At 43.9% G+C, this 7,654-nt stretch overlaps 1 long non-coding RNA gene across 1 annotated transcript; it reads right to left on the reverse strand.

Annotated features, from left to right (window-relative positions):
- Positions 1-2,498: 2,498 nt before the first annotated feature.
- Positions 2,499-6,490, reverse strand: LOC119473875. Its single transcript, XR_005203124.1, has 3 exons — positions 6,134-6,490; positions 4,670-4,863; positions 2,499-2,537 (listed from the first exon to the last, which is right to left on the reverse strand). It is a non-coding gene; the product is annotated as an uncharacterized LOC119473875 (long non-coding RNA).
- Positions 6,491-7,654: the final 1,164 nt, after the last annotated feature.

The following is a 7,654-nucleotide window of genomic DNA, read 5'->3' on the forward strand; positions in this document are numbered from 1 at the left end:
AGAAAGAAAGAAAGAAAGAAAGAAAGAAAGAAAGAAAGAAAGAAAGAAAGAAAGAAAGAAAGAAAGAAGGAAAGAAAGAAAAGTGATGGTTCAGTATATGCGAGTATCAAAATGCTGGCAAAGAGAAAACATCAAATAGTACCCTGGTACTGTGGAGTGAATGTTTGTGTCCCTCCAAAATTCATATCTTAAAAACGAATCCTCTGTACAGTAGTGTTAAGAGGTAGGGACTTTTAGGAGATGGTTAGGTCACAAGGACTAACCATGAGTGGTATTAAGTAACTTTGTAAAAGAAGCCTGAGGGAGCTTGTTTGCCCCTTTTGCCATGTGAAGACACAGCAAGAAGATGCCGTCTGTGAAGTAGAGAATGAGCCCTCACCATACACCAAATCTGTTCATGCTTTGATCTTGGGGCTTCCCAGCCTGCAGAACTGTGAGCAAGAAATTTCTGTTTATAAATGACATAGTCTAAGGTATTTTTATAGTAGCCCAAAGAGACTAAGACACCTAGCATCCTTTCCCTTATAAAGCCAAGCTAATGAAGGAATACAGTGGGCAATTCTGCCAAGAGTGGTATACAACACAGGGAATTTATGATAAAAGGCCAAGGAAATGGGTAAGAAAAAAGGAGCTGAGAATACAAGGACACTGCAGAGAGAGCCATTAAACAAGCGTCATGCTTCTGGCTTATCTCCTTTGCACACTGAGCTCCCAGAGGCTTCCAACAGAGCTCAGCACAGTGAAGACCAACACAAAGAGAGTTTGGCTTGTCACATGTCTAGCACGGCAGACAAACATTGAAGGAGAGGCTCTAAAACATGGAGCTGATTTCTAATAGTGAATCTGGATATTATTTTTTGCAGTTACTATATACAGCCATGGTTATCAAATTTTTGGGTTTGTTGTTGTTGTTGTTGTTGTTGTTTTAATAAAGACAGGGTTTCACCTTGTTGGCCAGGCTGGTCTTGAACTCCGGACCTCAGGTGATCCACCCGGCTTGGCCTCCCAAAATGCTGAGATTACAGGCGTGAGCCACCACACCCAGCCAGTTATCAAATTTTTTGATATGACCCAAACTAAAGATGGAGAAAAAGTGAGCTGATGATGAGTTGGCGTGGATCTTCTTTTGGTGGGAGAAGAGGTTTTATCTGAGATCAGACTCTAGATTGTAAAAGAAAACTCCCCACAAAGGGACAGGAAGTATGTATGAGTGTGTGTAGTATCCAGAACAAGACATTAGGAGTAGTAAGACCTGTGGATCTTTGTAAAATATATTCCAAACACTTTGCTGGCTAAATGATTATGTTTGCGGCTAAATTTCACTGCTGGTCTGCCAGTTTGCAACCCCGCTCTAAAAGGTGAATGTCTTCCCAGATAATCTCAAGCAATCATCTGCTGCTCACACTCAGGGGGTGAATTGATGGCCTCACAGTTAGGCTTCTGTTTTATTCCTTGTCAAAGTATAGCCTCCCCCTCCCCTCCTCCCACTGCCGCTGACTCTTCTCTGGTGTTTGCTGCCACCATCCCTATCATCATTTCTAGATTAGAAAAGAAAGCCAATGCAACTGCCAAAAGGGAGAAGAAGAAAGAGACCAAAGTGGGAAAAGTGGGAAAAGAATGTTGAATAACATTAGCAGAAAACTAAAGGTAGGATGAATACTATTCCTCCAAGGTTGCTCAGATGTAATATCTCAGCTATTTATATAGAATCTGACTTTAGCATCTGAAGGTGGCTTCCTCATTCTTGAAGAAAAGGAAAGCATGGACATCTATTCAACACCTGGACCATGTCAACCAAATGCCAGCTACCTTACCCTGAGGATCCCACAAGAAAGCAGGGTGGGGATGTGATCAAACTCTACACATTTTAGCCCTTGAAGACTCTCATTCTAAGGCCACTGCTCAGCTAATTTTCATTATTTAACAAGTCAATATGGCTATGAAAGCAGGAATGCAGGAACCAAAGGAATAATCCATACATTAAATGTTTGAAACCAATAATAATACAGACTAAAACTTAAAGAACTTAGGCTTAAACTGTCAACATGTGTACAAGAAAATTACTTCTGTTTTCAAAGCTCCTAAGCAAAGGCCCCACCTTGCAATGCCACACACTGTTCTATTTTCTGAGGCTGTGATCAAAAGCACATACAGGCACTAAGTACCTGAGATGAAAGTGGGAAGAAAGAGAATAAATTCAAAATCAAAATCAAATGGAGTCATTTACAACAGGGCCACCCAAACTTCACATTGGAAAGGAATCAGAAGAATTTTTTTTAAGCAGAAACATTTTCTGGAATGATTTCTCTAACCCATTTACTTTACAGATAGAAAGATTAAGGTTAAAAGTGGTTATGCAATGACACCGTATCTTAGTCAGCTCGGGCTGCTAGAACAAATTACTGTAGACTAGGTGGCTTTCACAATGTTTATTTCTCATGATTCTGAAGATTGGGAGGTTCAACAGCAAGGGTCCATTGGCAGATATGAAATATGGTGAGAACCATCTTTCCGGTTTGCAGACAGCTGCCTTCTCTCTGTATCCTCACAAAGCAGAGAATAGAAAAAGGAATCAAGAGCTCTCCTGACTCTTCCTACGTAGGCACTAATCCCATTCATGAGGGCTCCAATCTTGTGACCTAATAACCTCCAAAAGTCTCCACCTCCCAATGCCATCACACTGGAGGTCAGGATTTCAACATATCAGTTTTGGGGGGAACACAACAAGAAGTCCATAACAGATCAACTTTATGTGCTAATTATTACTTCAGAACTTGAAGATGTTGAGTCATGTCGTAGTTTCCATTTCGAACTTCATCTCCAATTGGTTAAATAATTTCATCTCATTCCTGAGATTGTGTCTCCACTTCTCCCTATTTAAAAACTCTCTTTAAACTCCTAAAACTCTACATTCAGTTTGACAATTATGTATTAAGCACCTCATGTATACCCAGCTCTATTCTAGGTGCTGGAGATCCAGTGGAGAGGGGTCCATGGAGGGTACGATGAGCAAGGAGCTTATGCTCTGAAGGGAAGATGCTTAGAAGCATTATTTGGCCAAGAATATCAAATGTATTAATCTTGTCTTGTTGCAGTTAATTTCTATGTAACTTAAGTCATCTCATTCCTTTACACAGGTGTTGTTACATAAAAAGAACTTGGGTTTTCTCAGAAACTAGACCCAAAGACGTCACTTGTAATATGTATCAGTATTATTGTTATCACAGGATTAAAAATAGCAATGCTAAGGCAGGTCACAGACATTGTTTACATCCACCTTATGACCTATATCATCAGTCTACATAAGAATCCAGCAGTGTTTGGAATGGATCACTGAGGGGCACTGGAAGAGTATTAGTAGTAGACTGGTAAAAAGGAAAAGAAAAAAAGAAGAGAAAGAATAAGAAAAACAACCAGGAGGGAGGAAAAAATAGCACTAATAAAAAGAAGATGGAGCTAGAGAATGAAGTAGAGAGAGGCAGAGAAAGCATACGGGGACCAGGTGGAGGCCAGGAAGGAAGACTAGGCACATCATTTAAGGAGGCGCTCATTCTTGAAGTCATGCAAGGCCCTAGACATCTTGCTTCCCCGCCCTTGTCCCAGCTCTAGCACCAAGGGCCCCTTAGTGACCACATCAGTGCCACTGGTACCCAACACTGGCCGGTAACACATGTAATACCATTTGTGCGTAGAGGAAGAAAAACTGCTACATTAAGTTCTCTCTTTTATGCCACTCCTTCCTAAAGCTGCTCTTTCATTCCAGGCCACACCAAGGTCTCCTCCTCTCCATTCAGGCTTGGTGAGCTGTTGAGCACTTAGGGATTGTTGCTTTATTGCTGTAACTTTTGTGTCTCCAACTAGTGTGTGAGCAATCTGAAGACAGGCACCATGTCTAATTGTCCTGAAGGCCAAGGAAAGGGATGGGTATGCAGTAGCTTCTCATTAAATGACTGAATAATTGATTGATTGGTTAGTTGTGATGATACTGCTCATTGGCAGAGCTGGAAACAGAGATAATGAACTTCAGCTCCTTATTTGACCTTGGGCCATCCACTCATGCCTGCATCCCCTGAAATACAAGAGATTCTCCATCCTGTTCCCCTAAGCACCCACATCATCACATACAACAGGTATTATGAGAAGAGCTAAGGGTGATACTACATTTGTATTAGAAGCCCCAATGAACAACACCAGGAAAGGCAGAATATAAAACAATCCTCTCACGAAAAAAAAAATTGAGTTTACTATTATCTTTACTTTAATAAGAGAATGCCCAGATTGCCATATACTCTCACTTATAGGGGGAAAAAAATTCTACTGTGCATGCAGCTGGAATTCAAAAGAACCAAATTCCATAGAAAATTCCCCATTTCCAATCCAGTTAGACTATTGTTAGTTGAGATTTTAATCCCAACATCACAAAGGAATTAAAGTCTTTGGGTCTTTATATGTTTTGTAAATAATCCTTTAAACACAAGGAGGAGCTTTAACCACTGTATAACACCTGTCTAGGACATGTAATACCTGCCCTGGTCCTTCAAGCCAGCCTGGTCCATCTGCTTGGCACACGCAGTCTGGCCTATACAGGCGAGTAGTGGACAACCGCAGGTAGTTAGGACAACCACCCTCAAACATCATTTACTTGATTTAAACATGCTCAGAATCTGACCTTATCTTGGCACCACTTGTAAACTACTAGATCTGCACCCCTTTTTTGGTCATCTTCTTTAGACTCGTGTTCGGGCAAGGTCTCCCTGGTGTTGGTCCTCAGTATGCTCCTCTGGGCTCCCATGGGCGGCACAGCTCTTGCCCCATGAGACATGCCACATGGCTGGTATTCCAACTGAGCCAACCTCGGTGGCCCTGTGAACACAGTGACAGACACTGGGAAGCCATTCACAAACCAGAATGAAGCACTCGCTAAAGTGTCAGTTGGACTGGAGCAAGGTCTGCACATGGCTGGCAGACGAAGCGAGGCAGAACCCCCATCCCTGCTGGTATTTCAATGTTTGTACTTGGGGTCTGAGGGGCCCTCAAGGAAATACATGATTTCTGTGTACTGATGGGGTTCAAATATGCACCCAGACATGATGCCTCTGACAGAGCAGGAAGGAAGGGAGAAGGGGAGGCAGTTTGCATGGAGGAAAGGCAGGCACCTGAGAAAGACCAGACCATGAGGAAAAGACCCTGGAGTGTGTGGACCAGACTCGGTAATAGGCCCTGAAAAGCTCAGGGAAGTCAATGGTTCTGACTCAAGCTGGTGGCAGATATTTGAGCACTCCCCACTCAGATGTCAGACATGTGTGTACCAGTGAGAGAAAGGATAGAATGTGTGAGATGCAAGGGCTGGTCCTATTAAGCCCTATGATACCCTGGGGTCCAAGAAACCCTACTGTGGGACCCCCACTAAGTGAACACAATGCCAAGGAAGAAGAGCTCTCCTCTTTTTGCCAAAGCCTGCCAAGGTGTCAAGGCTTGAGAAAGAGTGGTGGGTGCCGCAACAGAGATCAAGTTCAGCCATCAAGGCTGAGCAACAGTGCAGCAGCTCAGCCCAGAAGACTGGGCCGGTATGCAGGTCTATGTTACATGCCTCTTGGGAACTCTTAGGAATATCTTTTGAAGAGGTGCAAGGGATGTAAGGGAAACTTGGCAAAGTTTTACAGAATTGGTGGAGATGTGAGTACCAAATACAATGGGACCTTGCTTACCTGCTGGTAAAGCTTGAAGATCATTTAGTTACACCAGAGGAGTCCCAGATATTCTAGTCCCTTTTTAAGGGTGTCATGAGATATCTGATCTACCAGTCCTGCTACTCTGCTCTGTCCTAGTAATCAGAGGTTCCTAACCTGGCCACCGTCAAGAACATGAGCTTCCATGATTACAGAGAAGGACTTTCTCCCATGTAGAGAAGTAGGGAGCGGTTGGCGACTACTACATCCACATAGGCTCCCTCACCCCATCATCAAGGTGCCCTGTGCTATCTGTAATAGCCTTCCCTCACCCTGGTAAATGTGATGCAAAGCCTTTACTCCACACACCCATCCAACCTGAGCTTTGTCATCTGACGTACTCACATGGGGTCTTATTGGACTCTATGCACCCCCAGCTCAAGAGGATGACAGGCGAAACTTACCATCAGTATCTCTCTTCCTCCTACACGTGCCTCCAGTTTCCTCCCCGGCCCTCCAAGCTTACAGTCTGTTTCCTTCTGTGGTGAAGTTGAGCAAGTCCCGATGCTTGGGGTGGAGAGCCATGAATCACGAGTGAGAGGCTCTGGGAACACCAAGTCTGTACCACTCCACTTCCAAGTCCTAATCTGCCTAGTGGGATCCAACTCTGACCCCAGTGGAGTTCTTTACCCATGACTGATGTCCTCAGGAATGTGTCTGTGGGAAGAAAAGTCTCAAACGCCAGGGAATGAAGCCGTCGATGATTTCCTTCCTATGTTGGAGTGCAAGACAGCCCAAAGGCTGGAGCACTCCCTAAGTAAGCAGGCAGAGACAAGACCTGAGTCCTACTGCTGAGTCATTTAAATCTGCTTTAGCTCTGGGTTTCTCAGGGCAAGGAAAGGACAGGGCTCCCAGTGGAGATATCATGTAGCCAGGGCCTAGAAGTATTTTTTCAGTAGATGAAATTTAGAAAGAATTTGAATATTTTATGCTGGAGAGGTAGGTTGCTGAGTGAGATGGTCGGGGAAAGGAAACATTGAGTTCAAGTGATTCTAAAGGACACTTAACTGATCTAAATATTTGTCAAGCTGAATCGCTACATCCACTCTCACCTGCCTGAAATCAATATGGTCAAGTCAAACGCATTTGCCTGCATCTGAGTGTGGAGAATGAAATTCTTAAAACTGAACTGGTGGCTGGAAAGGGGAGAGAGAGAAGAGCTGGACAAGGAGCCAGGGCACTGGAGTTATATTCCACTGTTGTTCGGACCTGGAAGAAGTTGTTGAATCTCTGTAGTAGGGTTAGCTTTTAAATGCTATGAGTCTTTGGAAAGCTGTGTGAATAACTTTAAACACCCAGGACAACTTATGCCTTTTTTGAAAAAGGTAAGAACTTATCTGTTGGGACAAAAGCTCCTCTTTTTGTTTCGGCCTTGAATTCTCAGGCAGTGAATGCACTGCTATGCACAGAAGGCAAGGACAAGGCTGAGCATGTTGGTTTCTTCACTTTTTAAGGAGTTCCCTTAAAAGGTCTGTGTCAAGGTCTTTGCATTCTGAGTCACTTGAGTTCTATTCAAAGAAGAGACAGATAAAAAATTAGCTGGGTGTAGTAGTGCACACCTTTAGTCCCAGATAGTCGGGATGCTGAGGTGGAAGGATCACTCGAGCCCAGGAAAGGTTGTGCCTGCAGTGGGCCATGATAGTGCCATTGCACTCCAGCCTGGGCAACAGAGTGAGACCCCAATTCTAAGAGAAAGAGAGCGAGAGAGAGAGAGAGAGAGAGAGAGAGGTTGGGAGGAGGGAGGGAGGAAGGGAGAGAACTTTGGGACTTTGGCTTCTCCTTGTTTTCTACCAGATGCTTGCAAAATGGGAGCCATCCGGTGCTAAAAGAAGGCCTGGTGTTTGCTGCCTTCTCTGGAGGTTGCTTAATGGAGGCATTAGCACCTGTGTTAGACCCCACCCTACACACACACATACGTATGTTCA

Source organism: Cebus imitator, unplaced genomic scaffold (assembly GCF_001604975.1).
Source record: "Cebus imitator isolate Cc_AM_T3 unplaced genomic scaffold, Cebus_imitator-1.0 Scaffold191, whole genome shotgun sequence".
In the NCBI taxonomy this organism is placed as follows: domain Eukaryota; kingdom Metazoa; phylum Chordata; class Mammalia; order Primates; family Cebidae; genus Cebus; species Cebus imitator.